This window comes from Triticum aestivum, chromosome 4B (genome assembly GCF_018294505.1).
Source record: "Triticum aestivum cultivar Chinese Spring chromosome 4B, IWGSC CS RefSeq v2.1, whole genome shotgun sequence".
Taxonomy (NCBI): Eukaryota; Viridiplantae; Streptophyta; class Magnoliopsida; order Poales; family Poaceae; genus Triticum; species Triticum aestivum.
This window is the reverse complement of record NC_057804.1, coordinates 314,904,893-314,923,928: the sequence shown is the minus strand read 5'-3', so window position 1 is coordinate 314,923,928 and position 19,036 is coordinate 314,904,893.

Here is a 19,036-nt window from a genome sequence, read left to right as displayed (position 1 = left end):
TGGCATCGTCAGTTCTGGTGCTATATTAGGATGACAATGTTCTTGCTCACTACGTCTACTAGTTCCATAATGAACCCAGTACTGAGCATGGTTACGAAGGCTTAACTGGTTCTCTTGCAATTTTATGGGTTAAGCACATGGTTAATGATTCGAGCTGGGGTATTTCGTGAAGTCTCGATGGGTCTAGGGATGGGTTTCCAGTCTTGAGGGGTAAACATAACTCTACGGGGTTGCACTTGGTCAAGGAGGCTATAGCAAAAGTCTTATTGCTAGTTGGTCGCCGAGTTGGAATCCTTGGTGCTTCTTGTCTTGCTGGTCTTTAGTTGAGGAGAGAGATGAGATGGAAAAGTAGCATAGATTAGGGGAATGCCTAAAGGGGATTCTATAGTGTAAGTTTAATCAAACATGTGTCGTAAAGACCACACACATTCATAACATAGGGGATATAGTCACGTACATGTTGCCTAGGGCAAAAGTGTGACTTATATCGAAACACAAACAGATAAAAACAAGTAACACACAACATGGTTTCATCTGAACCTTCATATGGACTCGACTTCGCATAGGGTTACACGACTCATCCTACCCTAGGGGTTCTCAGATTGAGTAGTCGTTCTTGCTTCATTACCCGACGAGAAGGGCGCTCAGTCTTCTGCTTCTGGGTACCCCCGTGGTGCCAGTGGGTATGCGACAGTCGGTTGCTTGTTGGGACACATCCTATTAATATGCCCAAGTTCACCACATCCATGACATGTGACGGAAGCAAAAAGGTTGTTATTCGGTCTTGGATTATATCATCAGGGGCCTGACGATAATCCTCTACGAGGTGGATATGGAAATCCATTCCTATCCCTCCGTCGTGGGGTCTGGTTGCAGCCTTTCTGAAGTTCCTCAATTTGCTACTTCTGATTGTTGATGTAGGCTTGTAGGGCAGTGATTTGCTGTTCTCGCTCGACCACCTTCTTCTTCTCGAGGCGGTGGAGGTGCGGAAGCAAAGGGAGGTCTTGGCGAGCCTTAAGGAATGCTTCAGTAAGATGACGTAGAAGGTAGTGTCATGCATTGCTAAAACGGATCTAGAACTTGAGGGTTGGATCCTCATCTTTTGGGGAAATCATCACTTGAGTCGGAGCTCCAAATCCTCTCTTGCGAGGTAGGTAGCGGGTGGTGTGTTCTTCCTTCATTTCTGGAAGGATGTCTCGAAGACGGAGGAGCGCTTCGTATGCCACTTGCTGAATGGCCAGGTCTCTTGTTGGCATGGGCGGTCCAATGAAGAACCATCCCTGGGGTGAGGTCCTAGCAGGCACAAAAATCTTGGCGTAGAACTCCTTCTCGAACACATCATTTTCCATTTCATGCAGTGTGTACATAGGCAGCAAGGGATAGTGGCATTGTTGGAGGCAGTCTCTTAGGAGTGATGGGAATCCTGAGGAGAGGTATAGATTGTTTCAAAAAGAATCGTTTTACCCTAACTAATGACCATGCTAACAAAGGCTTCCTACAATCAGGATGGCTCTGATACCAGCTCTGTGGGGACACCGACTCATAAGTCGTGATCACCAGATGCACGTGTACACTGATCCTAGATCAATGCTCACTGAACACATAGAAGTTGAATAACAAGAGTCTTACATCCATACATATCGTCTTACAAAATTTATGACCATTATGGTCAAATCTTGAGTATATCATCGCAATGGAAATCTTCAATGACAACTTGGACACATGCCAACTGCCTTAACCCTACAGGCATTCTGACTAGGAAGTGTCCTAGCTCGCACGATCGTCACTAAAGAACTCTTCCTCGTATTCATGTTCTTTCATGCCTGTCCAATAAAATAACCAGTGGCAAGCCAATGAGTACTTTGAATGTACTCGCAAGCAACGCAAGAGTGATAACAAAATAATTATGCAAGGCTCTACTACTAAATTGGCACTTTTAGGTAAAGGTAGTTTTGCTCATGCAAGTATGATCAACATTTATCAAGGACATGAATGCGTCAGCATCAAATATTAGGAGGTTACAAACATCAACAACAAGAAATAGTAGTGAACAACTCATGCTCAAGCTCATCATGACTTCCTCGTGAATCACATCATATTTACCAAACCGTGTTGTTTGTCAGAAAAATATTGACATAGTCTAAGCAGCACCACCCAACTGTCCTTGACCGTGGACATGGCTATTCGAATAGTTTGACACTCTACAGAGGTTGCACACTTTTCCCAAAAGATCCTGGAAGCTTTCATGTCATCCATGACACGCGGTACCTCAAGTACTCGGGGTAAGCACCCAATCACTACCTTTTCCTAGCCATGACTAGCATAGAGTCCACTCGATTAGCAACAGCGCTGTCCCACAGTTATGTTTTAGTTCAGTGGAGCCATGCTCCCATATCTATCACATAACGTGAGCACGGGGGTACCAACGGTGTGTCTGGTGCCCTGTGAAAACAATCATGGTCGCCTATCCAAGCACGACCCCGTCCCGAGAGTGACGACGCCACACCCGTTACTAGTAATGCGGGCATCCTGCTAGCATGAACTAGGTAATCAATAATGTCCCATCCCATAAGGGGTAGTATGGTTGTACATGTTTGGTTGGGATGGTAGACAATCTTAAATCTAATCCATCTCTGTAAACAACACCTTCATCAAGCCTCGGTACACTACTTCTCCACCAACCAGTGACCTAGTTCATCATCATCTCCTAAGGGCATTAGCGGCACCCACTTGGGCTATTTGCAAGTATGTCAAACCACACTTGTTTCTTTCCATGCATAACCCTGACCCATTTTTCGTAGCCAACTACTATTGCATATTACTACAACCCGTCAACACAACTCTAAACAAGGATAGAGTCATGAACAATGCAAGTATCAACCGGGTATGCTACGGAGTCAAGCCTAGCAAGGTTGCCATTCATATATCATGCACTCGATGAAACAACGAATATGCTATTATGATGTAAAATGGTCCATCGCGGTCAAAGGGCTGCTTTCCTAGTTCATAGGAGTCTTCAAAACTTCTGGTCCATCTTCGAATATTTCGTCTACTTCGTCAACTAACGTCGGAAACAATCATAGTAAGCAACACAACAAGGCAAAAATAAGAGTGCTCTAAAAATATTAAGTTGACTTTTCTAGGGCTTCTCTGGTTATATGGACAATAACCAGAGCGGTTTCATTGGAATTGGATCAGTGGACATTTTTGAACATTTCAATCTGATGGAGTCATGGGCTTAATGGATTTGCAAGAAGTGTATAGAAACATATTTTTGAAAAATTAGCAAAGGCAACCATTTAACAAGTAATTATTTTAGAAGCACCTAGGATTTGGTTTCACTGGATTTCGAGTTCAAATGATTTTCCTATGAATTTGCAAAGTTGAGAAATATGAAGAAATGCCCCATTATTTTGTGTGGCACAGAAAGTATCAAGAAAAATGTTCAAAAACTAAGTTATGAACTTAGAAGTATCTAGGAATTTGAATCATGGAATTAGATCAAAAATGGTCTCTCTGTGATTTTCTAAAGTTTATCACAAAAAAGAAAATCTGGGTTTAGATAAATAATTCTGAAGAAAATGTTTTTGGAAAAATGTGCAAGTTGCACCATGTGATAGAGCATAAATTTACGAACTTCTCTAAATTTGAATCATTAAATTTGGAGTTCATTTCAATTGTTTAAGGATTTTAAAACATTTCTCGAAAAAGAAAAGGAAGAAAAGAAATCAACCTTATAAAGTGCACTAGGCAAAGCCTAGCTAAACAACGCATAGTGGGCTCAGCCTAGTGGCTCAGCTGCATGGGGTAGGTGGTGACGCTCAAGGCGCCCCGAGCAGAGTACGCCTTCGCTGCAGGGGAAGCGGGTTTATGCCCGGTCCGTCTCCACTTAAATGGGCGGGGCCCACCCGCCGAGTTGCTGACAAGCAGGGCCCGGTTCTCAGGCCGTCTCCTACCTCCCGCTCGAACAGAGAAGAGGCAGGAGGAGGTGAGACCGAGCAACGCCGATGCTCTCTCCGGCGTCACCGGCCACCTCCGGCGATGCCCAATAGACCAAAGGATTCAGGAGAACGTGTCGCACCAGCCGAGGTGTGCCACAACTGCTGGGGCGGTCGGATGCGAGCGGTGCATAACCCGCAGCAGATGTAGGTGACGGAGACATTGGGGCATGGCGCTGCAGCGGCGGAGAGGAAGAAATGGAGCGGGGGAGATATGCATGATGGCGGCGACGATGTTCTGCGGCCAGGAGGTGGAGAGGAGGGGCTCGGGTTGGCACGAATTTGGGCGCAATCCGGTGGCTCAGCTCCGGCCATGGAGGTGGTTGGAGGGCACGAGGAGAGGTGTGGGTTGGTCCAGCGGGGTTCTAGGAGAGAGGGGGAAATGGAGTGGAGAGGAGGGCTCGGGGAGGCCTTTTACAGCAAGGCGATGGTGCACCATGGACAACGACCACGGCCACGACCCGGCAGACACCAGGGGCCAAATCAGTGCCCTGGGGCATGTCTAGGGCTCTCGTGGGCGTGGACCAGGTCTAGTGAGGAAGAAAGGGGGAGTGGGATGATCTCCTGGGGGAGCCACGGCTCTCCCACGCATTAGCGCGCAGGGTGGCTTTGGGAACGCGTCGCATGGGTGTGAGAGAGAGGGGGAAGAATGGGGCCAACACCGTGTCATGTTGCAGACGTCGAGGCACGTCAACTGGCGCAAGGGGGAGGCTCGAGGTGGTCGGGGGTTGCAGCGTCGACGGTCGAACGCCCTGCTAGGCACTCCACAACACGATTTTGGCCGGCACCCGCAACTTTTCGCGCGCGCCTGCGCGCCCACTTGCATCTAGTGGCTGTAGGGGGAGTAAACAATGTGGCAAAGGCATTGTATGCCCTGGGGATCCACTTGAGGGGAGAGGGGGTTGAGAGAGAGTGGAAATGGCGCTGTCCAGAGAGGGAAAAAGATATTTTCGCCCCCATCATCATGGCGCCTTAGGCAGGGAAAGATGCATGAGGTAGAGGGTGACTAGAACATGCTCTATGAAAAATTTCGCGCAAGGAGATTAGTGGAAATGGCCAAAACATGCATTTAAAGTTTCTGCCAAAAGGTGTTTGATGTAGGTTTGGGCAAGTAAATGGACTTCCCTTTTCATGAGACTTTACAAGAGTGAGTCTCAATACAAAATAGCAGTGTCCAAAAAATTTGAGAGCAAAGAGAGAAACTGGCCAATGCAACTTTTGTAAGCCCTAGAAATGGGAAGAAATAGTTTTGGCTAGATTTTATCATGCTGTCTTGTTCTCCTTGATGCATCACTTGGTGTGGTGTCATCATTTGGGAATTACAGCATGCTCACGGAAATTGGGGTCAAAAGGAGACAGTTGACAATGTAGAGTTGTTCAAATTTGGTTCTGGACAGAAAGGGTTTTGAGGCACTTTGATCTAGTTATCCTATTCTCCAACTTCTGCCTTTTGGCCTAGGTGAACGATTAGGTCATCTGAGCATGTGTACCAATTTTCAGATCATTTGGACATGTTTGGTAGTGCAAAGTTGTTCAAACTTGAAAAAGGGCATAAATGGTTTTGAGAGGGTCTCATGGGGTTATACTATTCTCCATGACATGACACTTGGCAATATCATCAAGTTGGCCATTGGTGACAAGGTAGAATTTTCTAGGATTTAATGGAGAATATTTCCTTTGTAAATATTTTAAAAGCTTGAAATATCCAAAAAGGGGTTTTCAGCGATTTGACCAATAATTTGAACATGACCATGTGTTGAAACTCTTATATATGGACAATATATGTCCACTGAGCTTCCCTCAATTTTCCCAAATATTTTTGAAACATAAAATAATTTTAACCTATTAAAGACTATTTCTCGCCTTAAGAAAAAACCTTTAAATAAAATAGTAAAATAACTTTTAAAATAATAATTTTGTGGTTCTGGGGAGCACTATATCTAATAGGAGTCAAATATAATATTTCAAAGATTTTCATACCCTAAATTAAGTACTTGTAGTTCAAGTCTCAATTCAAGGGATTTTGGAAGACCTAATTTAGAAAATGATGTTTGGCCAAATTATTTTTCTAAGAAAATCCTATTCTATCATATACAGATGGCATGATGATTGGGCAAAGTTCTGGATCAAGGAGATGAAGTATAGGAGTTAGAGAATTTATTCGATTTTTAGAGTAATTGCCAACAACAAACAAAAATCCAATCAAAGCAAGGACCAAAACACTCAAAAGTTTTTGTGTGGACCTGTTTAAGTGTAGTGGCATGAAAATCAGGGTGTGACAAACAGCCTCGCAAGGTCTGCTCTGGGTTGGATATGAGCTCAAAGGATTCGATCTCCCTCTCTCTGATGGTGGCTAGGCTATGCTTATAGTGGCCTCGGTCCTCTTCCCCCAAAACTTAGGCGAGAAGGCATCCCATAGTGGCCAAATTTGTAGGGGGACAAGTAGTACATCTTACCCTGACGAAAGGTGGTCTTTGCCTGCAAAGCTTCTGGTCATGACGTCGCGGTGGGCTCGGAGATGACATCCGTCCTGGTGGTCCTGGTCTTGTTGCACGTAAACGGTAACTTTTGGTCGATTCCTCGGGACTCTGTGCCTGCACTTGCATCCATAGCACCAAAGAGGAAACTTGTCGCTCTGTGCCCGCTAACGCGCGCCTGGCCTTGGTCGTCATGGCTGGCGTCACCTCCACCTCATGAGGTGATCACTTGCATAGGAATCTATTCTCCTCAGGAGGCCGCTTGGGGAGGCCACTCCTTCCGGAGGTCCTGGTGTCGTCCGCCTCGTGAGGCTTGGCCCCTCGCGAGGATCTTGACTTGTCGATGCTGAAGATGGGTCGTACCAGGCCGCTGATGAAGCCACACCGTGGGCCCGAGGCAGGAAAGTCTAGGTATCCTGGTTCCCAAAACGCCAATAATAGCCCCCGGGCAAAAGGCACACTCGCACTTGGCTTTGAGGCGAAACCAAAGGGCAAGTGTGAAGTGACACGGTCCCCAGTCGCTTGCTGACCGAGTTGACGCGTGGCTCTTGATGGGACATGGGCATCGTCGCTTCCCCACGCTGCCTCGGCAACCGTCTGACTTGACAACTGCCTGATGCATGCAGAAAAACCATCATTACTCAATATCGTGGGAGGCCATCGGTTGGCCTTCCTCCAAATATAAATGGGAGAGGGGCGGAGCCCCCTGCCCATCTTCGTCTTCTCGCCCCTTGCTTCTCCTTCTTCCTGCTCCACCATCTTGCTAGAGCATCCATGGCACCAGCGAGGAGGTTCTCCGCAGTGGAGAAAGGGAAGGCCCCCAAAGAGGGACCGGAGTCGCCACCACCCAAGAGAGGCCGCGGGCTCCCCCGCAAGTATGCTGCGATGTTGGCAGCGGCTCCCCATGGGCGCGGGCGTACCCCCTCAAAGGCTAGTGCCGCCTACAGCGGCCGTGGGGGTACATCTTCCCGCGGTGGAAGTCGCTGCAGCCGGGGAATACACAGCGAAGAGGTTGGCTCGCAGCGGTCGTCCTGCCACCACGCTAGCGGTCCCACTCAGCCGACACACCCCTGGAGTTTGTGGTGTGGGTGAAGAGGCCCGCAGGCATCTGGTTCCAGCTCCCGCACTTCTCCGCGAGTATACTGCCGGCCGGGGGGCTGGCGGTTTCTGGCTTTAGGCCGACGGCTGCAGCAGCAATGCCTCATGGGTAGAGGCCGAGGTCACGGCCGCCGGCAATGTATTCCTGAACGACGGGTGGCAGTCTATTGCCCACGCGTGGGGCCCACACAGGAGGTGCACCTTCCACTTCAGGTACGATGGTGTTGCGACCCTCTGTGTGAGGATATTCGGCGAAGACGGCCGGCGTACAGGGTGCTGCCCGGAGAGCGACAGCAACGACTGACGGTGACGATGATGGCGGACGGAGGGGCGGCATCGTTGCTAGTGATGAGCTTGCCCTTGGCAACAGTAGTGCCACCGCCAGCAGCAGTGGCTCTTCCTTTGAGGAAAGCTACAGCGATGGCAACCTTGGCGAGCCATCGCGTCACTAGGCTCGGACTGGGAGGGGAGACGAGCTGCATCACCACTATACCCCGGTGAAGTAGGAGGAGGACTCCGGGTTTGCCCGAGCACTGCTAGGGCCAGGCCTTAGGAGTTGTCGTCATCGCGCAACTTGATTGTTTTCCTTTCTTCCTACGCAAAAAAGAAGTAGAAGGCCCTACTTGGGCATGTAATGAATTATAGCGCTTGCGCCGTTATGTTATTATTTCTATGCTGCCTTCTGATATTCATGTTGCCTTCGATTGTGACTGGGATGACTTAGCTTAGGGTCCCTGCGGTAGACTCCCCTACCACGGGGGTGCGCCTTGCCGACAGATGACCCGGGAATCGCCAGGTCTCGGGGGCGCTCCTGCAGCTGTAGGGTTAGGAAACCCAGAAGCGTCGTGCCCGTGAGCTCATTCGGGAGTGTCACGCGAAGACGAAGACGCCATAAGGCCAGGGAGCTGAGGCTTTGGCAAGGTGTGTTCATGGGCATGCCCGAAGCGCACACACCTGCCCAGCCTCCATGGGCAGGACACGCGAGGAGGAGCGACGAGCAACTGCCAATCCCCCTGAGGCAAGGCCTGAGAGAGCGAATGATGCAAGGAGTAGAAAATTTCCAATCATCAAAAAGAGCCGCAGAAAACTCCAAATTCATTCAAGAAGTTGCAAACCAGCTACAGAAAGCAAGCAAAAGAACAGCCGCGTCCGACAGCTACACTAGTCTTCTTATCTTCCCACCAACGCGGAGCATGGGGCCTCCACTAAGACATGGGTGGGAGCCCCCGTGAGACCCAAGGGCGACGCTCAGGAGACTTTGGGGTGTATAAAACCCCAACTCATTATTATGTGAGAGTATCATGAGCGGAGATCTTCACAGGCGCGGGGCCTTGGTCATGGGTAGAACTTCCGGAGATGCTGGATGTTCCAGGTATTCTGGATGGGGACCCCGTCCTGCATCTCCAGGCGCGCGGCGCCAGGCCTGGAGACGTGGGCAATCCTAAACGGGATCTCCCACATGGGGGAGAGCTTGTGAAGCCCTTCCCTGGAGAGCACCCGCCTCAGGACGAGGTCACCCACCTTGAGGGTCCTAGAGCAGACGCTATGGCAGTGGTACCGCCGCAGCGCCTGGTGGTACCTCGCAGGTCGGAGCGAGGCTTGGCGGCGGTGTTCCTCCCCCAGCACAAGGTCCATCCCCCGTGAGGCGTCCTGACACGCCTCATCGAATGCCAGGACCCGCGGGAGCAATGCTTGACCTTGTGAGGGAGGACCGCCTCGGCTCCATAGACAAGGAAGAACGGAGTCTTGCCCGTGGGCTTGGTTGCGGTGGTGTGGATGGACCATGACAGGGACTGCAGCTCATCGAGCTAGCCCCTTCTGCAGGCCTCGAGCTTTTTCTTGAAGCTCCTCGCCTTGAGACCCCTCAAGACCTCCACGTTGGCGCACTCGGCCTGGCCATTGCTCCGCGGGTGCTCCACTAAAGCGTAGAATATCTGCGTCCCAAGGTTAGCACAATATATTTTAAAAAGGTTGCTCATTAACTGGGAGCCATTGTCGGTGATGATACGGTTGGGCACTCCGAAGCGGCTCACAAGGCCCTTGATGAACTTGACCGCAGAGCCGCCGGGATGGTGCGGACGACTTCCACCTCTACCCCCTTGGTGAATTTGTTGATGGCGACGTAGAGGTAGCGGTAGCCTTTGGGTGCTCGAGGGAATGGGACCAAGATGTCCAACTCCCAAACGGCAAATAGCCACGAGAGCGGGATGGTCTCGAGGCCTTGAGCGGGCTGGTGGATCTGCTCAGCATGGAATTGATAGGCTTCACGAGATATTACCAATTCAGTGGCATCGTTGAGCATCGTGGGCCAGTAGAATCCGATGCGGGACGCCTTGCCCACGAGGGTACACGATGACGAGTGATGCCTGCAATCCTCTCCGTGTATGTCAGCCAGCAACTCGCACCCTAGCTCCTTGGAGACGAACCGTAGGGAAATGTTGTTTGGGCTCTTTCGGTACAGCTCGCCATCCTGGATGCAGTATGCGGTGGCCTAGCGGGCCATCCGCTCTGCGTGTTCTTCCTTCTCTGGCAGGGTGCCTCGAAGTAGGTAGGCCTTGAATTCCTCGGTCCAGCACCCCTCCTGTGGCTCGAGCGTGAGGAGCAGGTGAGCTCCTAATGTCAAGCCATAGGCTGGGGTGCCTAAGGTGGGTGTCGGGGGCAACTCCTCCCAAGGCAGCGCTGGTCCAACGGCGGGGGACCTGCCGACGGCCTAAAGATCCACTCCTCGAATACGCCAGGATCTTGGGGGAGGTGCCGGGACACCCTTTTGGCGATGTTGTCTGCCTCCTTGTTCATGTCGCCCGCTACATGCTGCAATTCCAAGCCCAAGAATTGTTTCTCAATTTTGCATACCTCTTTGAGGTATGCCTCCATGTGCTCATCCTTTGGCTTTTACTCCTTGTTGTAGAAGTTGATGAGTAGCTGGGAGTCGCCCCTGATGGTGAGGCGCCTGACCCCAAGAGCGGTCGCGGCTTTGAGTCCGGCGATCAGGCCCTCGTCGGTGGTGTTGTTGGTAACCTTCTCGTCATGTTGGAAGCAGAGTTGTATGGCATAGTAGAGCTTGTCCTGGGTAGGCGAGATGAGCACAGCTCCAGCCCCCGTGCCCTGGCGTGTAAACGTGCCGTCGAAGTACACGACCCGACTGTCAGGTGCCTCGTCTCCCGGCGTGAGGGAGCGGTCCTTACCTACCTCTTGGCTAGGTGCGTCAGTCCATTCTGCCACTAAGTCAGCAAGGGCCACACCCTTGATGACTCTGGTGGGGCCGACCTCCAGCTAGAACACCTACAACTCAATATTCTATTCGGTGACCCTTCCGGCGGCATTGGGGATCCAAAGCACCCTCTCTAGGGGGTATGCTGAGACGACCTTGATTGGGTGGCCTTGGAAGTAGTGACGCAGCTTCCTGGAGGCAACAAGGAGTGCGAAGAGGAGCTTCTGTTCAATGGGGTAGCGTGCCCGCGCGTCGCACAACACCGTGCTGGTAAACTAACTAGATGCTCGACGAGCGAGGAAGCATCCGCGAGGTCTTGCTCCTCCTGAGATGAAGAAACCTCGGGAGCCTTGTCCTCCAGTGGGGCCACCGTGGGCTTTGGAGCACCAACCTCAGGATCCCCATCACCTGGCGGGGCGACCGAGGCATCCGGAGCACCGTTCTCAGGCTGCAAAGCCTTGGCCGGGTGTGGGGTGCTGCGCTGCACACCCTTGGCCGCATGCTCTTCGCGGACTGCCACAAGCGCTGCGCTGGCTGAATGAGGCATTGCGGCCAGGTAAAGCAACAAGGGGTCGAGAGAGCGAGGCACTACCATCACCGGCGGGCTGGTGAGGTACTTCTTAAGATCTTGGAAAGTTGCATGGCCTCCGGAGTCCATTTGGACGGGCCCTTATTTTTCATCAGCTTGAAGAATGGAAGGGCGCGCTCACGTAGCTTGGAGACGAAGCGCCCCAGCGAGGTCATGCAGCCTGCCAGCTTCTGCATTTCCTTGAGGGTTTGCGGCGGGCTCATCCTTTCTATTGCTTTGATCTTTTCGGGGTTGGCCTCGATCCCTCTATGCGACACCAGGAACCCCAACAGCTTGCCATACGGGATGCCGAACACACACTTCTCCTGGTTGAGCCGCAACTTTACCTTGCGCAAGCTGGCAAACGACTCCTCCAAATCTTCAACCAGGGTACTTGCCTCCCGGGATTTGAACACTATGTCATCAACGTAAGCCTCGGTGTTCCTCCCGAGCTGCTGGCCCAAAGTGATGTGCACCAGCCGCTGGAAGGTCGCTCCAGCATTGCGCAACCCGAACAACATGCAGGTGTAGCAGTACACCCCACACGGGGCCAAGAAAGCTATCTTCTCTGTCGGATTTCGGTATCCGGCAACCCGTGAGAGGTTCAAACACTGGGGTGCGTGCGGAGATCTCAACCTGCCCGGCCTGCCTACTCGTGATCCTCCCTAGCCTAGCGCGGAGAGCCCACAGAGACACAAAGACACAGAGATTTATACTAGTTTGGACCATCGTTGTGGTGTAATGCCCTACTCTAGTGTGCTGTGGTGGATTGCCGCAAGGGGCTATGGCTGAACTGGTTACAAAGGATGAACAAGCCTCAGGATGTGAGGTGTTCTTGAGCTGGTGTGGTGTTCTACTTGTTCTAGTTTTCGGTCCTCCTCCTCCTTCTCTGGTGGTGGCTAAGTCCTATATATAGCCGCCTTGGTCCTCTTCCCAAATATGAGCGGGAAGGGATTCCACAACGGCGGGATTTGAAAGGGGACAAGTAGTAGAGTCTATCCTGACAAAATTAGTCTTCGCCTGCGAAAAGCCTCTGGTCGTGACGCTGCGGTGGGCTCGGTGAGGACCTTCGTCTTGCCATCCTGGCGGTCTTGGTCTCGTTGCACTGGAATGGAAACCTTTCGTTGACTCCTCGGGACTCCACGCCTGTGGCTTGCCCCCCTTGGACCAAAGAGGAAACCTGCACTCTGCACCCGCCTGGCGCCCACCTGGAGCCTGCCTGGCCTTGCTTGTCATGGCTCACGTCGGCTGAGCCTCGTGAGGTAGCTGCATAGAACTCACCGTCCCTCAAGAGCCCTCCTAAGGAGGCCAATTCCTTCGGGGTCTTGGCGTCGCCTGCCTCGCGAGGGTTGGCCCCTCGCGAGGGTCTTGCTGTGTTGGTGTCGAAGCTGGGCTGTACCAGGCCTTCGATGGAGCAACATGGTGGGCCACACGCAGGCAGGACTGGATACCCCCAAGTCCAGGACGCCGACAGTAGCCCCCGGGCCCAAGGCGCGCTCGGACTTGGCTTCCAAGCGAAGCCAAGAGTCAAGGGCAGAGCGCTACGGCCCCTACCAGCATGTGACCCTGAAGACACGTGGCGGTTGATGGGACGTGGGTGTCTCCACTTCCCCATGCCACCTTGATATCCGGTAGACCCAGCAGCCGCCCGCTGTCAGAGCAACTCGCCCTTCGTGGTGTACCATGCCTAGCTCTTGTTTCTTCCTCCCCAATCGTGCTGCCGCATCTGTAGATCTGGTGTCGGCGCCTTACTCTCTCCTGGGATTCTCCATGGCTCCCAAGCCAAGGAGGAAGAAGATGAAGTCGCGTGCGTCGGCAGGTCCTCCTCCGCTGGCCTTGGAGCCTGCCCTCGAGCAGTCGACGGTGATTAACAAAGAAGGGCTGGACAATGTCTGCCATGCACTCACCGCCAGCTCCAATGAGGGGGGGGGGGCAACAGCTGCCCGCCCCACATCTTGGCGGACCAGAGGGATGAGCTCCACTGAGATTCCCATCCATCTTCATGCTCTTCTTGATGGGTTGATTCCTCCCTCCTCCCCCTTCTTCAATGTTGTGATGTCGCATTACCAGATCCATCTGCTGCATCTGGATCCCTGCTCTGTCATCCTCCATGTCGTCTTCGCCTTCCTTTGTGAGGCCATGGTGGGCATCACTCCCTATGTGGCCTTGTTTCGGCATTTCTTCGTGCTCCGGCTGGTGGACGCTCGCCAGCACTCTGGATGCATGACCTTCGAAGCCGTGGCCGTGACCGCCGGCTCGGGGATCGACTTTGAGCTCTCGCCCATCGCGAAGGGCTTCCGGAAGTAGTGGCTTCTGATGGACGCATGCAGGTTCAGCTCCCTGCTCATGATTCGCGGTTCACCGACTTCGCCATGCTCTGGCTGGTGCCATGTGAAGCTCACTATCTGGCGCCTTGCTTTTGTCTGGAAGAGGTTGGCGAGGCTCCAGGAACTGGGGGTGACAGCGCCAATGGTGGTGCAGGAATTTGTGAAGCAGCGCCTTGCTCCCATCCAGCGCCACTCTCGCCCGATGTGGGACTTCACCGGCGCCGAAGACCCGATGAAGCTGCAGGAGCCATCGCTTGCTGCCGATACCCTCAACGTGGTGCTCAATCTCCTGACTGGCAAGTCCGAGCCTGCTGACCTCCTGGGTGGTGGTGGCCTCCTTTATCTGTGCTCAAACAAGGAGGCCTTCACGGGGCAGATGCCCATGTTAGATGAGTGGGGGTTGCTTCCCGAGGGCGTTGCGGGGCCCCGTGAGAATCCAGTCTTCGTGGCTCCTCTCCTGGTCGATTCTGCTGTGCGTGCCCCAAGTGTGGAGGGAGGGGACGCGCGCCTCCGTCAATGGTCGGGAACTCCTCCGGAGGCTCAGCCTCGTTATAGGCTTGAGAGCCTCAGGCTTCTGGGGTTCTGGCAGGGGCTGCTGCAGAGCCTGCGCGACACCAAGCTCCGGAGGCAGAAGCCTCTGACGTCCGGGACGGTGGCCCTAGAGCTACTGCTGGCGACAAGGATCCCACTAAAGGCCTCGGAGCTGTGAGCCAGGACGCCACGCCGGGCGCCCCTGCCCTTGGGACCTCCGCTCCGGATATCATGCCGGATGCTCCCTCTCCTGAGGATTGCCCGTTGGGGCCAGGTCGGCGCCGCATGTGCCTTGAGTCGCTCCTAAAGAGGAAGAGGTCCCCATGCCGCGACGATGGCACCTCGGCTGTTGAAGCCGAGGAGATATGTGGCTGCCAACGAGTAAGTATCTTCGATCCCGATCTCCGAGCGCGCTGCGTTTTCTCATGGCTGGGGTTTTGCAGGACCATGGAGAGCAAACCTCGGTAGGCGGAGACCCCCAAGAGCCCTAGTGCGGCGCGGGCGTGCAGCCCCCAGCGCCCTGAGCCTGCGCAGGGTATGAGTCCGGCTCCCTCCAGCTCGACACTGCCAGGGTGCACCGGAGCCGAGCCCCATGTTTTCTCCCCCCGTGACTCTGTCCGCGAGGTGAAGGGTGCACAGGTGATCCTCCCTCTTGTCCTTGCCCGCAGGGGGCGTGCTCTGGGCAACCTTCATCTTCAAGCTGTGGTGCCCCACCGTCCAGCCCCCAGCCGGCGACTGGCGGAGCCCTCAGCGCCTCCCAAGCGACCTCTGGAGCCGGTGAAGATCTTGGCGACGAGCTCGCGCTTGCTCGTGGGCGCAGCGCGGTGCGCTTCGAGTTCTTCGGTGAACCGATGCGTGCGATAGTCCATCTTGCTGGGGAGGTCGCCAATGTCGACACCAGGCTTGAAGCGGAGAGCCGCCGCCTGGAGGGTGAATGGCAGCTGCTGAAGGTGGCCATCAATCTTGGGAAGCTTCAGCGAGACAAGGCCGAGGCATGCACGGAGGCCTCGCTTGCGGCTTCTCAAGAAGCTCGCACTCGCGCCATGGAAGAGGCCAAGGCAGCCAACCGCCATCGCGAGGCGGCTGAGGAGCGGGAGCAGGATCTTCTGTCTTCGAGTGCTACCCCGCTGCACGAAATCGAGGAGTGTCGTGCCCTGCTGGCTTCCTCACCAGGTGAGGTGGCCGTTGCCGAGGCGGAGCTCCTGAGGTACCATGAGGACTTGACACTAGAGGCTGTGGATCATAGCTTGGCGCCGGAAAGGCTAGAGGTGAGGGAGCGACAGGTTGCCGCGGCTGAGGATGTTGTCACCGCCCTAGAAGCTCGGGTCCAGGTGGAGGTGGAGGAGAAGGTGGCGAAGGCACGTGCTGAGCTAGCCGAAGGGCACCGCCTGGACCTGGAGCTGCTCAAGGCTGAGTTTGAGGGCCGGACCTCCGTCTTGAGGAACGAGCTGCAGGCAATGAAGCAGCAGGAGGGCGCTGCCCGGGCGACCCTGGCTTCTTCTGAATCCGCCCTGGATTCTGCTTGTGCCGAGATATCCTCTCTCCGGAAGCAAGCCGAGGACGCCACCTCCCTCCTGGAGAAGGCTTCGAGTGAGAAGTGTCGCCACCGGATGCAGGAGCGCGAACACGGCCCCATGTCCAGGGTCTGCGCATCAGAGGAAACAACGCCTTGGGTTCCATTTGTGATGAGAACGCTCCCCACCCGCAGGAGAGAGATTATGCCAGCCATTTTCGCTTCTTCACTGATGTAGTGACCCGTTTGGAGGATCAGGCCGCAAAAGCCCGCCAGCTCGTTGAGGAGAGGAGTCGGGGCCTCCTTGGGTGCGCGCTCTCGTGCATCTTCAGCAACCTCCTAAACCTCGACTCCCACTTCGACTTCAGCACCGTACTAGTCCCCGTGCATGCGGCCACCCAAGACAAGCTTGCCAAGTGGGTGGACAGTCATGTGGATGCTCTGGTGATGGAGCTGACTCCTGAGGATGACACGGCCGTGCTTGCAGCCAAAGGAACTGGCGCGGGTGGAGATGACGAGGAGGGTGGCAGCTTCAACACAAGCAGCATGGATGGGAGTGGAAAAGAAGGCGCATCCAGTTAGGCATGAATTTGTTTTGCTTTAACATGTACAACAAAAACTCAAACATATCCTTGTGAGAGCACTTTGGGAAGGGGGTGCCCCTTATGATATATGAGATTGTTGAATGATTTTGAAGTAGCGCCCGAAGGGGGGCCCAGCAGGGTTGCTGGCCGATGAACGGGATAGTTGTTTTTGACTTATCTTAGGTTTCGTGGGTCCTGAGTGATGCCTGATACCGCGGCAGCGCCCCTTCTCCTGAGGCGAGCCTGCAGCTGGCTCGCGAGGCCCTGTGCCTCTTGAGGGGCCTGCTGGCCTGCCGTAGAGTGCCTCATGAGGAGCTAACTGCCAGATTGTGGCAAGGTTGGCGCGCGGGGCGGCCGCACGTTCGAGCCCCCGAGGGGAGCGATCAGCGCCAGTGCACACACCCTACCCAGCCCCCGCTCGCGAGGTGCTAGAGGGCAGGGTAGCGGTCACGAGCTCCAAGAAAAAAACGCAAGAACTGAAGGCAAGAGAGCGACACGAGAAAAAAGAAAACTCCCCATGTTTTATAAATGCACAGAAAACACAGTGCTTCAAAAAGTCGGCAAGCGAGTACAAAAAGAGAGACAAAAGGCAGGCGGCCATGTCCGGCGCCTAACTGGTCTTCAGTCTTCAGTCTTCGGTCTTCTCACCAGCGCCTAGCTAAGTGCTTCCACTGCCTAGGCATAGTCATTGGGGACAGTGTCGACGGCCAGCGCGGAGCATGGTGCTTCCACTAGGACGTGGGTGGGAGCCCCCATGAGGCCCCAGGGCGGCACTCAAGAGACTCTGGGGCGTGTACAGCCCCACTTATTATTACGTGAGAGTGTCACGAGCGAAGACCTTCATAGGCCGGAGCCTTGCTTCATGTCGCCCGACGAGGACCCCGCCGTGCTCCGCCCCTGACCACCGTTGGGGAGACTGGAAACTAGGACAATACCAAGAGGCCAGGGGGACACTGACGGCGTCCTCGACGACCGTCGGCCCCCTGCCGAGGGGAAGGGCTCGCCGGCACCTTCCCCGGCAGGGAACCTACCTCCAGGCTGGATCCTGCTCCGTGCAGCGTGATGAGGGCCCTGCCGCCGAGCTCCCCTTGCGCTGCTCCCAACGTACTTCGAGCTCCTGAGGAGGGTCCGCCATCCTGAGGGTCCTGGCGGTCGTCGCGTCTTGGTTTACCTGCAATCCATCGTCTTCGAGCTCCTGAGGAGGGTCCGCCATCCTGAGGTTCCTGGCGGTCGTCGCGTCTTGATTTACCTACAATCCATGGTTAGTGCAAGCGTGCCCCTGCGGCGTTAAATGTACTAAGAGGCTGCTGCTGTTGGGGACGTCTGCAAGGCTTGGTGGTGGTTCGAAGGAGAGCTCGGCCTCGTGCATGTCCAGCGCCCAGCCTGGCGTGGGGGGTCGGCTGAGGCCCTCTCCTAGCGTGCGCCTTGGATCCATCGCAACGGAAATGTAGGCTTCTGGGACGTTCGCACCAGGGGCGCCGCCTGGCTCCCTAACGCTCACGCTCCCTTCTGCCATACTCTGGTCCTGCTGGCCAGGGGCCGACACTCCCACGCAGCCCCTGGTGGTGTCGTCCGAAGCAGCCCTGTGCCGAGGGGGCATGGTTGGGGCGGCGCGAGCTGCTTCACGAGGTTGGTTGGCGTCGAGAGGCTCTCCATGGCCCCTGGGAGAGGGTGCGCGGCTGTGTCGGGGATGAGCGTGCGCCCCCGCCATCGCCTGCGATGTGGGAAGGGTGCAGAATAGCGTCGGCCCCTGCACACCGCATCTAGCAGCTCGGCGACCCGCTCCAGCAGGGCGTCGCGGCCGCTCTCAAGCAGCCTCCACCGCGGAAGCTCACGGGCCACGATGACCGCTGCCCGCATGTTCGCTTGTTCCCTGCGTCAGTGCGGAGCAGTTGCTACAGCGTAGTTCACAGATCGCGCAGCTGCACGGCTACGACGCGGCGACAGAGGAGAAGGCTGCGCCGCATGCCCCCCACGGCCGGTCGCCCCCGGCGAAACGCAGGCCGTGAGCAGGGCAAAGTGGAGGTCTTCTTCGCCGGTGGGTGCTACCGAGGAGGTCTGGACGACCCAGTGCTTGATGTGGGCTCTCGAGGCGTCGGCCATTGCGTCGGTGAAGCGGAGGAGGCCTGGTTAATGGAAGAGGAGATCCGATGTACCCCTACCTGGCGCGTGAAATGTCGTATTTTGGGATCCGGCAACCCGTGAGAGGATCGAAAACTAGGGTGCGTGTGGAGATCTCAACCTGCCCAGCCTGCCTACTCGCGATCCTCCCTAGCCTAGCGCGAAGGCCCACGGAGACACAAAGACATAGAGATTTATACTAGTTCGGGCCACCATTGTGGTGTAATACCCTACTCTAGTGTGGTATGATGGATTGCCTCGAGGGGCTATGGATGAACTGGTTACAAATGATGAACAAGCCTCAGGAGGTGAGGTGTTATTGAGATGGTGTGGTGTTCTACTTGTTCTGGTTTTCGGTCCTCCTCCTCCTTCTCTGGTGGTGGCTAAGTCCTATATATAGCCGCCTTGGTCCTCTTCCCAAATATGAGTGGGAAGGTATTCCACAGCGGCGGGATTTGAAAGGGGACAAGTAGTACAGTCTATCCTGACAAAAGTAGTCTTCGCCTGCGAAAAACCTCTGGTCGTGACGCCGCGGTGGGCTCGGTGATGACCTCCATGTTGCCGTCTTGGCGGTCTTGGTCTCGTAGCACCGGAATGGAAACCTTTGG